This window comes from Choloepus didactylus, chromosome 1 (assembly GCF_015220235.1).
Source record: "Choloepus didactylus isolate mChoDid1 chromosome 1, mChoDid1.pri, whole genome shotgun sequence".
NCBI lineage: Eukaryota > Metazoa > Chordata > Mammalia > Pilosa > Megalonychidae > Choloepus > Choloepus didactylus.
The window spans coordinates 145450641-145465226 of record NC_051307.1 but is presented as its reverse complement, the minus strand read 5'-3'; the positions used below and the strand labels follow the sequence as shown (position 1 = coordinate 145465226).

The following is a 14586-nucleotide window of genomic DNA, read 5'->3' as shown; positions in this document are numbered from 1 at the left end:
CTACCACCAGCTACCGCAATTCTTTAGAACCTAAAAAGGGTTGTCTAAATTGTGCTTAAGAGTGCCCACCAGAGTGACCTCTCGGCTCCTTTTGGAATCTCTCTGCCACTGAAGCTTATTTCTTTTCCTTTCACATCCCCCTTTTGGTCAAGAAGATGTTCTCCATCCCACGATGCCGGGTCTACATTCCTCCCCGGGAGTCATATTCCACGTTGCCAGGGAGATTCACTCCCTTGGGTGTCTGATCCCATGTAGGGGGGAGAGCAGTGATTTCACCTTTCAAGTTGGCTTAGGTAGAGAGAGAGGGCCACATCTGAGCAACAAAGAGGCATTCAGGAGGAGGCTCTTAGGCACAATTAAAGGGAGACCTAGCCCCTCCTTTGCAGCAACAGTCTTCCCAAGGGTAAATCCTGTGGTAGAGGGCCCAACCCATCAAACCAGCAGTCCCTTATGTCTGTGGTCATGTTAGCAACCATCAAGGTGGGGTAGGCCAATACCCCTGCATTCTCCACAGGCTCCTCAAGGGGGCTCTACATATTTTTTTTCTTGTTTTTTTTTTTTTTTAACTTTTTTTTTTTTAAAATCAACTGTATGAAAAATAAAAAAAATAAAAAAAGATAATTAAAAAAAATACAATAAAAGAACATTTCAAAGAGACCATAACAAGGGAGTAAGAAAAAGACAACTAACCTAAGATAACTACTTTACTTCCAACATGTTCCTACTCTACCCCAAGAAAGTTACCTAATATAGCAGCATTTCTGTGAACTTGTTCCTACTATACCCATCAGAAATTAACAGACCATAGTCATTCCTGGGCATTCCCAGAACGTTAAATTTACCCATGATAGCTTATCTGTTCTTCTTGGATTATTGTTCCCCCTTCCTTAATTGCTCTCTATTGCTAGTTCCCCTACATTCTACATTATAAACCATTTGTTTTACATTTTTCAGAGTTCACATTAGTGGTAGCATATAGTATTTCTCTTTTTGTGCCTGGCTTATTTCGCTCAGCATTATGTCTTCAAGGTTCATCCATGTTGTCATATGTTTCACGAGGTCGTTCCTTCTTACTGCCGTGTAGTATTCCATCGTGTATATACCACATTTTATTTATCCACTCATCTGTTGAAGGACATTTGGGTTGTTTCCATCTCTTGGCAATTGTGAATAACGCTGCTATGAACATTGGCGGAGTGCAGCATTCTTTAACGAAAAAAAGGAACCCATGTTGGGTAGAGTGTCTGCTGTGATGTTCTGTGCCTCGATTGGGTGATTGCTTATTTAGGTTTGAGGTGATTGGTTGGTAGAATTCTGAGACAATATTCTTCCTTTAGGAAAGCAGCTGCATTATCTAGCTAGGGAGAGCAGGCCTTTTTAGTTGTTTGTTTTTATGGGTGTATCTGACCTTGCCTTACCCGCCTTGGAGACGCTGCTGCGACTAAGACAGCCTTGACTAGCTTTGAACAGCTTCATTCTTTAGTTTATGGGGCACCTGTTTTCTGTGAGATAAGCTTGGGGCCCCTGAGTTAGAAACTCCTTCTACATGCTAGTTTCTTCTTCTGGGATCTAACACCTCTGAGATTTTAAATAGAGTTGAGAGGTTATTCTGGAGGTTATTCTTATGCATTATATAGATATTCCTTTTTAGTTTCTAGTGTATTAGAATGGCTAGATGGTAATACCTGAATCTGTTGAACTGTAATCCAGTAGACTTGATTCTTGATGATGACTGTATAACTATATAGCTTTTATCATGTGACTGTGTGATGGTGAAAACCTTGTGACTGACACTCCCTTTATCCAGTGTATGGTCAGGTGAGTAATAAAATAATGACACATATATATATATATATCAAATGGGGGGATAAGGGGAAGGGGATCTTTTGGGTGTTCTTTTATATTTTTATTTTTTTCTTTATTTTGGAATAAAGAAAAGATTCTAAAATTGTAGCAATGAATGCACAACTATATGATAATACTGTGATTGTATACTTCGGATAGATTGTATGGTATGTGAATATATCTCAGTAAAATTGCATTAAAAACAAAAGGAACAGACCCGCTGTTCGTAGGCTTCGCACTGCTGCGCTTGGTGGCCTTCCACCTGGGGCTCCTCTTCGTGTGGCTCTGCCAGTGCTTCTCCCGCGCCCTCATGGCCGCCAAGAGGAGCTCCCGGGCCGCGCCGGCCTCCGCCTCGCCCGCGGCGCCTGTGCCGGGCGGGGAGGCCGAGCGCGTCCGAGCCTTCCACAGGCAGGCCTTCGAGTACATCTCCATTGCCCTGCGCATCGATGAAGACGAGAAAGCAGGACAGAAGAAGCAAGCTGTGGAATGGTACAAAAAAGGTATTGCAGAACTAGAAAAAGGAATAGCAGTCATAGTAACAGGACAAGGTGAACAGTGTGAAAGTGCTTGGCGTCTTCAAGCTAAAATGATGACTAATTTGGTTATGGCCAAGGACCGTTTACAACTTCTAGAAAGTGGAGCTGTTCCAAAAAGAAAGGATCCCTAACACACACTAGTAATTCACTGCCTCGTTCAAAAAAGGTTACGAAATCTGGATCCACAGGTCTCTCAGGCCACCACAGAGCACCAAGTTGCAGTGGATTATCCATGGTTTCTGGAGTGAGACAGGGGCCTGGTCCTTTAACTGCAACTCATAAGGGAACTCCAAAAACAAATAGATCAAATAAACCTTCTACCCCTACAACTGCCACTCGCAAAAAGAAAGACATGAAGAATTTTAGGAATGTGGACAGCAACCTTGCCAACCTTATAATGAATGAAATTGTGGACAATGGAACAGCTATTAAATTTGATAATATAGCTGGGCAAGAGTTGGCAAAACAAGCATTGCAAGAAATTGTTATTCTTCCTTTTCTGAGACCTGAGTTATTCACAGGGCTTAGAGCTCCTGCCAGAGGATTGTTACTCTTTGGTCCACCTGGAAATGGAAAAACAATGTTGGCTAAAGCAGTAGCTGCAGAATCTAATGCAACTTTCTTTAATATAAGTGCTGCAAGTTTAACTTCAAAATATGTGGGAGAAGGAGAGAAATTGGTGAGAGCTCTCTTTGCTGTGGCTCAAGAACTTCAACCTTCTATAATTTTTATAGATGAAGTTGATAGCCTTTTATGTGAAAGAAGAGAAGGAGAACATGATGCTAGCAGACGTCTAAAAACTGAATTTCTAATAGAATTTGATGGTGTACAGTCTGCTGGAGATGACAGAGTACTTGTAATGGGTGCAACTAACAGACCACAGGAACTTGATGAGGCTGTTCTCAGGCGTTTCATCAAACGGGTATATGTATCTTTACCAAATGAGGAGACAAGACTACTTTTACTTAAAAATCTGCTATGTAAACAAGGAAGCCCATTGACCCAGAAAGAGCTAGCACAACTTGCTAGAATGACTGATGGATACTCAGGAAGTGATCTAACAGCTTTGGCAAAAGATGCAGCTCTGGGTCCTATCCGAGAACTGAAACCAGAGCAGGTGAAGAATATGTCTGCTAGTGAGATGAGAAATATTCAGTTATCTGACTTCACTGAATCTTTGAAAAAGATAAAACGCAGTGTGAGCCCTCAAACCTTAGAAGCATACATACGTTGGAACAAGGATTTTGGAGATACCACTGTTTAAGGAAATATCTATGTAAAACTGCAGAATATTTTACTTAGCAAAAAAGAAACACTCGATCTTCAGTGAACAGTTATTATCTCAGCCTATGTTTACAGGACTTTTCAGAGTCTTACAGTTGTTTGTGACTAAACTTGAAAGTGAACCAGAAAACAAATTAAAATAAAGTATACAATGCAAATGGAATATTTTGTTGTTTAAGGCCTGCTTCTCTTGATGGTTATCCCAATAGGCACTATAAGCTAGAGCACAACAAAAACTGATATGGTCTTCTTTACCAGTATAATCATAATGTAAATAATAATTTATATGTTGTGTCAGAGATGAAAGTATTCCAGGGGACAGTGAATGGTAGAAGATACAAGAGCCTCTGGTCGTTTGTCTTCTTAAGTAGTCCTTTATCCTGTTTTATTTTCATACTGTTGTCTTCATTATGGTTGATTAGAATGCCAAACATTGTATCATTTCCAGAGTGCCAAATGAAACTGTTTCCTACAGAACAGAAATAGGAAAAAGTATTTTGAGAGTTCTTTTCCTTCATAAATCTACAAATATTAAACAGTTATATTCTTTAAAAGTAGTTGTCTATTACCAAACAATTTAGAAACAGTATGATAGCAACAAAGCAAATCTGATAAAATAGAGAAGGAGGTTTGAAGGTTTAAGTTTTTCTGTCATGAGATTTGTAGACCAATCCTCATGTGACCTACAGTATTTTTTTCTTCTGATATATTTGTCCAAAATCTATCATAGACTGTTAACTTATTCTTTATGGAATTTATTTTCTCCTAGAATTACTGTAATGTTTTAAAGAGCCAATGTTAACTGCTGTAAAAGTGGTTCCAGTGCCAGAAGGGAGATACTGGGAGTTAAGATTTCTAATTTACTACTTATTACTTTCCTACTGTTTACAAGACTAATTATAAACTAGTGGAACTACCATCTTTTTATTCTTGATAATTAGTAATCTGTTCACAGGAACTTTAAAAAGTTACTGAATTTTTATACGTTGCATACATTTTATAGGTTTCTTGTGCTCACTTTATTAACTAAAAAGATCCTGTTTGTTCTGCCTTTTGTTCCTCAAAAGTTGTATAATAATTCTGTTTCTTGTTTGTATAAGTATGCCTGCATTTTTATTATAAAAATGTCATTGTAGGAAGTAGAAACTCTTATATCATGGCCTTTTCAATATTGTAATAAAGGCAAATGGATATTTGCCCTTAGTTTACTGGTTAAAAGTTTGTTTACAGAATTTTTCTTTGGTGCTTAAGTGATGGTATAAAAAAGTGACATGGATGGAAAGGATAATTTTGTAGAAGTAAAAAGATTTTTCATTTGGGAGAAATATCTTTGGTCTTGCAAGAAGCGTATGTTAAAATCAGGAACTTGCCCTACTAGGTAAAAATTTTATAATAATGACATACATTCTAACATACTGTACTTTTGTTCTTTTTAAAGATTTATCTAATTTAGAAGATGTATGAATTCTTAGGATCAAGTGCTGTTTGTAGCCATTACTTAAATCACATCTCTTCTAAGTATGACTTTAGAACTCCCTAGATAATAAAAGTGAATTGAGATAAATAAAATAAAACTTTTTTTTAAGCATAGCTGTACATATTTTAGGTCATGGTAGTATCTTTTTAAAGTCTCAAACATTAAAACATCAATTATAAAACACTGGTAATTAAATATGGTAATAATATACCTGATGACAATTATTGGGAAAATCCCAAATTAAAACATTTTTCTATGATGCTCAAAAAATTTTATTTTTTCTTCATTTGCAAAGGGAGTAAACACTGGATACTTGGATAACTGGCCAATCATACAAAAAGACTATGTGTTTCCTCATTTTTTTAAATTATAATCTATAAAATTAACAATTTTTTTTGCAGTAATTTAGTATAGCTTACCACTTTTATTTGGAAAGTTTTCAAATGACAAATATTTCAAATATTAAAAGATATAAAAGTCAAGTTAATGTTGTCATAAGCATTGGTTCAGAAAATTATATTGTTGGAATACCCATCCATGTATACAAGTTACTTTTTCTTTCCTGATGAAGTCTAAAGTTGAATGCTAGAGAGCTATTTTCTATAAATTTCTACAATTAGGTTTGATTTAAGCAGTGTTTTTTCTTATAAGGGCCATGAAAATAGAATAATGATATAGTAGGAGATGGTGAGGGATTGGTTTAGTCTTTTTCAGTAAAGATAGAAGTTTTTGAGATTTTCTGAATTAATATTAGACTGACACTGTGTACCTTTGGATTTTCCATTGAGTTCTGTGTCATGTTACTTCCAAAAAAGATAATGTTTAAAAATTAAGCATTTAATGCATTTTAATATGGCAGAGTTTTATAAACTAAATTAAAATTTACTGATGGACTGGACTTTGGACCAAGTGAAGGAATCAGTACTATCTAGATATCTTAAGGGTAAAAGCTTATTCTAAGACAGTATGCCCATTGAGGTTATTACATTTCTTACTTGCAAGTATGCTCTGTGTTTAGGAAGAACTGGAAGAAAAGCAGACTCTAGAATTCTAATTTAAATTAATATATCACTGTCTTTGTTTATAGTGTAAAATTATTTATATTTTTTACAAAAACTAATTCTTTTGGTAGAGGGAACCATATACAGTTGGTTTTTGAACTCTCAAGTCAAAGGATTTTCCTTTAAATGCTTGTCTCAGTTTTAATCTGGTCTTTTGTACTTTTTGTGCAAAGAAATGAATTAAAGCATTCAGCTGTAAAAAAAAAAAAAAAAAAAGGAACAAAAAATATTTCAACAGTATACAAAAATTTTGCTTGAATACACCTCCTTCCCTTCCTCCTCCATTGTACTGTTGCAGTATTATTGTCATACAAATTGTATCTTTTATGTTATAAGCTCACAGCACATATTTATTGCTTTATGTGATTGTCTTGTAAAACACATAGGACAAGAAAAGAATTGCAAACAGAAATATTCTTATACTTGGGGAAATGGACATTGAGCGGCCATTTCCCAGGGTTTGCCTAACACCCCCTCCTTTTCCCCTCTAGCTTGTTTGCATGCACGTGTTTATTGTGTTTCCATTTATGCTTGTTCGTCTGCGGGTATTTGGTATTTGGTATATTTCTCTTTTGCAACAGGCGGCTGAGGGAGATGTTAAATTTTAACCAACTCCAGTTGCTTGCCAGGGCACAGAGATTGCATGTTGGCAGGGCCCCCTTCTCCTGGAGTGTATAAAAGCCCAGCATGTGAGAGGTACATGTGTCCTTCTTCTCCAAAGTGAATTTAGTCATACAGAGCTGCCAAGCAGTTCCCCTCCCCAAGGAACCAATCACAATTTGTCTCTTGTCTCCAACATGAATCGGTGCAGAGCTGCTATCCACTGACTCTGGTGCTAGCGTTTCGCCAACCCAGGCGATCTTTTCTCTTGCCCTTTTTACCCTTCGTGCTGTGTAAATAATAAAGTAGTCATTTGCTGGGAGTCTCTGTTGTGCCTGAGCCTGTGTGCCCATGATGCACTGTATAGCAACTCATTCCACAGTATTGTCTTTCATAATACGTAGATAATATATTTACTGATTTTTTTTTCTTTATATGTGTTCAAGTTACTGTCTACTGTCAATTCATTTCAGCCTGATGTATTCCCTTTAATATTTCTTGTAGGTCAGGTCTGCTGGTGACGAAGTCTCTTAGTTTTTGTTTATCTGGAAATGTCTTAATTTCTTTTCATTTTTGAGGGAGAGTTTAGCTGTATATAGAATGCTAAATTCAATAGTTTCTTCTAGTAATTTTTTTTGTAGACTCATCTAAGTAGATGATTATGTCAGCTTGCAATAAATACAGTTACACTTCTTCCTTTCTAATCTATATGTTCTACCCCCACCGCCACCCTCCACCCCCCCCCCCCGTTTCTCTTTCTCTGCCTTACAGCATTGCCTAAAATGTTTAGTACAATGTTGAATAGAAGTGTGAGGGTGGACATCTGTATCTTGTTCCTGTTCTTAGGAGAAAGCATTCAATCTCTCATCTGTAAATATGGATGTTAGCTATAGATGTTTCCTGGATAACACTATTAATAGGAAATATTTTTAAATATCCTCAAATTTAAAATATGAACCCAAGTTCATTCTTGAACAAAAAGGTAGATTGGCAGCAAAGAGAATGTAAAGATGCTTTCAAGTCACTGACTAAATAGGAGTTCAAGAACATTTAGTCAGTCTCTTCCTAGTGATTAAGTTCTCAAAGTACATTGTGAGACAGATGTGCTTTATTTTTATACCTAAGCAAGAATGGTTGGATCTCCCTAATATTATTTTTTCTACTTCTATGCATTTTACTTGTTTTAGTAAATAAAGCAATGACTCACCACTGAAAATTTCCTCTCAAGTACACATATTTATTCCATAAGAATTACAGTCTGACATATTTCAGTGAACTCTTTCAGCTTAACTGTTAGAAATTGACTTTTTTTACACTTCTAATGAAAATGCTGAAATAATGAACTAAACTTAGGTTGTATTATCATTAAAATTAGAAGAGAGCATATTTAAAATGAGTACTCTTCTGAATCAGATGCCTTTTGTCACCATCTAAAGAGATTTCTGAGAAATACTGGGCATCTGCAGAAGAATGTAAGATGCATGTTCATGGAATATCATCTGTCTGAAGTAATCCTGGTTTTGAGCTTGCCTTTTCACTGTTTTCATCTGTTCCAGTTTGCTAATGCTGCTGGGATGCAAAATACAAAAAATGGATTGGCTTTTATAAAGGGGGGGGGTATTTCGTTACAAAGCTACAGTCTTAAGGCCATAAAGTGTCTAAGGTAGGTCATCAACAGTTGGGTACCTTCACTGGAGGATGGCCAGTGGCGTCCAGAAAAGCTCTGTTAGCTGGGAAGGCACGTGGCTGGCCACTGCTCCAGAGTTCTGGTTTCAAAATGGCTTTCTCCCAGGACATTCCTCTCTACGCTGCAGCTTTTCTCCACAGTGTCACTCTCAGTTGCTCTTGGGGCATTTGTCCTCTCTTAGCTTCTCCGGATCAAGAGTCTGCTTTCAAAGGCTGTCTCGAAAATGTCTCTGTAAACTGCAGTTCCTCTCTCAGCTCCTGTGCATTCTTCAAAGTGTCCCTCTTGGCTGTAGCAAGCTCGCTCCTTCTCTCTGAGCTTATACACTGCTCCAGTAAACTAATCAAGGCTCGTGCTGAATGGGCAGGGCCATGCCTCCATGGAAATTATCCCATCAGAGTCATCACCTACAGTTGGGTGGGTCACATCTCCATGGAAACACTCAAAGAATTACAGTCTAATCAAAACTAAAACGTCTGTCCACACAAAATTGCATCAAAGATAATGGCATTTTGGGGGACATAATATATCCAAACCAGCACATCATCATAAATTATTCTTCATGGAAGAGAGAAACAACCTTATTTAGATAAAGGCTTTAGAACTTGAATAGCAGATTTGCATTTCAAATAAAACATGATCTTGTTCTGAGAGTTTCTGGTTTTACATGAGCATCCAGACTGCTATCTGATATAATAATTAGGTTCTATTCAAGGTTCTTTTTCACCAAGGAAAATATTCTCTGTTGCATTTTTACCGTTCTTCAGGTTGTGTAGCCTAGACATATATACAGGTCTACTAGTGTGTATTGTCTCCCCTAAGAGGAATAGCATAGTACACTTAATTTAGTTTACATATTGATGTTAAAGGGTGTTAAAGACTATAGGAAAGGTTAAAAAGTTTATGGATTGTGTTTTATTAGAAGTTTGTTTAATTATTTGTTTCTAACAAGAAAGGGCTAGATTTATTCCAGCTATTTGTTGAATGAATAAATGAATTTATTTTCTGAATTAATTTACTCTGATTTGGATCTCTAAATTTTTTTCTGAAGTCCCAATCTGTTGTATTCTTCCCACCTTGAAATCTATGTATAGAAACCTTGTTCCCTTTCAAATTTAGTGTGCTCAAAGTCAGGCTCTTCTTCTTCCCTGTCAAAATTATTCCTGTTTCTCAGATTTCTCATTTTTTTCCCCTAGATTAAAAAAATTGGATATGGAGAAGAATAAAAGAGTATTCTTTCACATCTTGCCATTATACTGCTTTAAAATAACAGCTTCCAAAATATTTCTAAATCTTCAGTTTCTCTCTTCAACGAAGTATAACCATTACCAGAGTGTTCTAAAACATTGCTTTAGCCATGGCAGTCTGTTACTCAAGAGCCTACTGTCAATCCTTGACAGAGAGGACTCCAAGTCTACTTTTCTTCCTGATCTTCAAAGTACTGCACAATATCTTTTTTCCTATCTCTTCTACCCTTCAACTCTCTTAACAACAACAGCAAAGCCAATAACAACAACAATAATCAATACTCATTTAATATGTGGTAGGCATAGGCATTAAGCACTGCTTTAAGTGTCAGACATTTATTAAATCATTTAATCCTGAGAATCACCCTATAATTTGGATATATTATATTGTCTTTATAGAAGCTAAGTTACTTGCCTAAGTTTATACAGCCTGAATATGACTCAGGTAGGATTTGAATCAAGGTAGCCTAGTTCTAAAAGTTTGTACTTTCATCCATTCTGCTGTTCTGCCTCTCAGAAGCACTCTACTTAGGTCATTCTGTTGGCTTTTGTTTTGTTTTGTTTTGTTTTTAATATGCCGTGCTAGGTCCTGCCTTCGTTTTATTTCTCTTCCTCCCATATGAGAGATTTCCCCTACTTCCTTCCACTTTTAACCCTAATTTCCTCTTTGTAAGGTGTAGTTCACATCCTGCCAAAAAGCTGCCATAGATAGTTCAGCTCACAGCTTTCTTTTCCTTTAAGTTTCTACTAGATCTTTCACAATATTTTAACACTTTCATCTTGGCTTATATTCTGGTTTATACTTTAATATTGTGTTGTATAGGTTTTATGTTGCTCACGAGATAGTAAGATTAATGTTGTCTGAGTCTTGGTGCTTTCCAGACATTTTAAAAATGTTAAATGAGGTTGGTAATCCTGGGCCTCATTCAGTTACCTGGAAAAACCCATACTTCTCTCTCCAATCAGATAAAGTTGTATTTAAATCCCATCTCTGCCTAAGTGTGACCTTAGGACAGTTTCATTTACCTGTCTTTTCTTGTTTCTAAAATACAGAAAAGAATATCTACATTGTAGAGTTGTTTTGAATATTTTGGTTGGAGCCTTGTTAAACGCATTGTATCAACAGTTTTCCCCAGCTCATCATGCTTATATGTCCCTTAAAAGATCACTCTTCACGATCATCTTGACAATGCAACAGGTGCTTTTTTTTTTATTAGGCATGTTTCATTAGTGTCTCTACTACCAGTGTGTCCAATCTAGAATTAAGATGAGCTATTGTATCATTTCCAGGGTTCCTATTCGGACCTTATTGAAAGGTATTCCATTTGCAGTCAGCTGTTTCCTGACTTTCTGGGTATTTATAACAGCAAGCGAACATCCCATTTCTTTACAACTCTTGGTTAGATGCCTCCTGGTCTACATAATTTAGTCAAATTTAATTCATTGATTAGATGTAAAATATTCAGTGCATTTACCACAATTTGAACTAAGAGCTCTGATCAGTCTTCTTTTAAAAAAAAAGATAGTTTGGTGATACAATTCATAGAGCTTTGTAGTACAATATTCTGTTTTGATGATTGTTTAGGATTTAAGTTTGTTCACTGTGCATGCTTTTTATTTGTGAATCTTTTGAGTTCTTTACTTCCATCTCACACCATGTGTTTGAGGTTGCATTTTATAAATGTGAAACATTGCACATGCTTAAAAAATGATTTAGGTTTTATTTCTGCTCATGTGTTCTTACAAATACCAGCTGCTGCTTGGTTGAAAATGTAATTTCATTTGACTGACACATGAGTTTTGTAGTTCATAAATATGGATAGATTTTCCCTGTTTATGTTCATAAGCCTGTTGGTCCATATGTTAATGTGTTTCTTGATTTTAATTCATTTGTTTATTTTTAAATCAGTAAAAACAACAACTGAAACCTTGGGGAAGCCTTCATACTTGTTAAATTTTTGAAAACATTTTTTTACTGAATTCACACTTACGCTTGAAGAATTCCTTCCCATTTTATTGGGTTTCTAACTTCTGTTTTAGGAGTTTTATTTTATTAGCAGGAACAGATTTTGATGTATATATAGCTTATATTGTTTTTATGGAAACAATTGTTTTTTGGATATTTGAAAGAAATATTTCTCTTCAGTTGATTGGTACAGTTTTAAAAACCTGATGGCTAGATTTAGTTACACACATAGTAGATTTTTATAAATTCATTTAATAATTTTGGAATCAGAAAGCATCTTGAAAATTAATGTTTATGTTGTCTTTTTTTTTGGGGGGGGGAGGTGAAATAAACTTTATTAAAAAACAATAACAGTCATACATTTGTGAAACATAATTCAACTGTCTTTTTTAAAACCAGACACATGCTTTTTCCCCAGAAGAGGTTACAAGTCATTGTGTAACATTAAATCTTAAACTTGATATCTTGTAGCTTAAGTACTATGAATACTATGACATAAATCTAACACAACTTATGCCATAAAATAGGGAGATATGATTGGGAAGAAAACAAAGATAATTGATACAAACACATAAAAACATATCCATAATAAAACAAGGAAGAAATATTCATAACCATTAAAGTCCTTGTTTCTGAAACTGGTGTCATGGATATAGCTCATATTTATAACTACCTTCTTCCATTACCCATTCAATATTACTTTTTTTTTTATTAATTTTTTTTTAAATTTTTTTTTTAATCTTCATTTTATTGAGATATATTCACATACCACGCAGTCATACAAAACAAATCGTACTTTCGATTCTTTACAGTACCATTACATAGTGGTACATTCATCACCCAAATCAATCCCTGACACCTTCATTAGCACACATACAAAAATAACAAGAATAATAATTAGAGTGAAAAAGAGCAATTGAAGTAAAAAAGAACACTGGGTACCTTTGTCTGTTTGTTTCCTTCCCCTATTTTTCTACTCATCCATCCATAAACTAGACAAAGTGGAGTGTGGTCCTTATGGCTTTCCCAATCCCATTGTCACCCCTCATAAGCTACATTTTTATACAATTGTCTTCGAGATTCATGGGTTCTGGGTTGTAGTTTGATAGTTTCAGGTATCCACCACCAGCTACCCCAATTCTTTAGAACCTAAAAAGGGTTGTCTATAGTGTGCATAAGAGTGCCCACCAGAGTGACCTCTCGGCTCCTTTTGGAATCTCTCTGCCACTGAAGCTTATTTCATTTCCTTTCACATCCCCCTTTTGGTCAAGAAGATGTTCTCCGTCCCACAATGCCAGGTCTACATTCCTCCCCGGGAGTCATATTCCACGTTGCCAGGGAGATTCACTCCCCTGGGTGTCTGATCCCACGTAGCGGGGAGAGCAGTGATTTCACCTTTCAAGTTGGCTTAGCTAGAGAGACAGGGCCACATCTGAGCAACAAAGAGGCATTCGGGAGGAGGCTCTTAGGCACAACCATAGGGAGGCCTAGCCTCTCCTTTGCATCAACCGTCTTCCCAAGGGTAAAACCTGTGGTAGAGGGCTCAACCCATCAAACCACCAGTGCCCTATGTCTGTGGTCATGTTAGCAACCATGGAGGTGGGGTAGGCGAATACCCCTGCATTCTCCACAGGCTCCTCAAGGGGGCACTACATCTTTTTTTTTGTTTTTTTTAACTTTCCCTTCTTTTTTAAATCAACTGTGTGGAAAAAAAGTTAAAAAGAAAACAAACATACAATAAAAGAACATTTCAAAGAGACCATAACAAGGGAATAAGAAAAAGACAACTAACCTAAGATAACTGCTTAACTTCCAACATGTTCCTACTTTACCCCAAGAAAGTTACCTAATATAGCAACATTTCTGTGAACTTGCTCCTACTATATCCATCAGAAATTAACAGACCATAGTCATTCCTGGGCATCCCCAGAACGTTAAATAGCTTATCTGTTCTTCTTGAATTATTGTTCCCCCTTCCTTAATTGCTCTCTATTGCTAGTTCCCCTACATTCTACATTATAAACCATTTGTTTTACATTTTTCAAAGTTCACATTAGTGGTAGCATATAATATTTCTCTTTTTGTGCCTGGCTTATTTCTCTCAGCATTATGTCTTCAAGGTTCATCCATGTTGTCATATGTTTCACGAGATCGTTCCTTCTTACTGCCGCGTAGTATTCCATCGTGTGTATATACCACATTTTCTTTATCCACTCATCTGTTGAAGGACATTTGGGTTGTTTCCATCTCTTGGCAATTGTGAATAATGCTGCTATGAACATTGGCGTGCAGATATCTGTTCGTGTCACTGCTTTCCGATCTTCCGGGTATCTACCGAGAAGTGCAATTGCTGGATCGAATGGTAACTCTATATCTAGCTTTCTAAGGAACTGCCAGACTGACTTCCAGAGTGGCTGAACCATTATACAGTCCCACCAACAATGAATAAGAGTTCCAATTTCTCCACATCCCCTCCAGCATTTGTAGTTTCCTGTTTGTTTAATGGCAGCCATTCTAACCGGTGTTAGATGGTATCTCGTTGTGGTCTTAATTATCATCTCTCTAATTGCTAGTGAAGCTGAACATTTTTTCATGTGTTTCTTGGCCATTTGTATTTCCTCTTCAGAGAACTGTCTTTTCATATCTTTTGCCCATTTTATAATTGGGCCGACTGTACTACTGTCATTGAGTTGTAGGATTTCTTTATATATGCAAGATATCAGTCTTTTGTCAGATACATGGTTTCCAAAAATTTTTTCCCATTGAGTTGGCTGCCTCTTTACCTTTTTGAGAAATTCCTTTGAGGTGCAGAAACTTCTAAGCTTGAGGAGTTCCCATTTATCTATTTTCTCTTTTGTTGCTTGTGCTTTGGGTGTAAAGTCTAGG

The 14586-nt window shown here is 36.4% G+C and overlaps 1 protein-coding gene and 1 pseudogene across 2 annotated transcripts in view; both read left to right on the top strand.

Annotated features, from left to right (window-relative positions):
* Positions 1-14586, top strand: part of RNF13 (ring finger protein 13) — a 213751-nt gene that overhangs the window by 106230 nt on the left and 92935 nt on the right. The window lies entirely within an intron of this gene.
* LOC119539341 lies at positions 2030-4380 on the top strand (annotated as a pseudogene).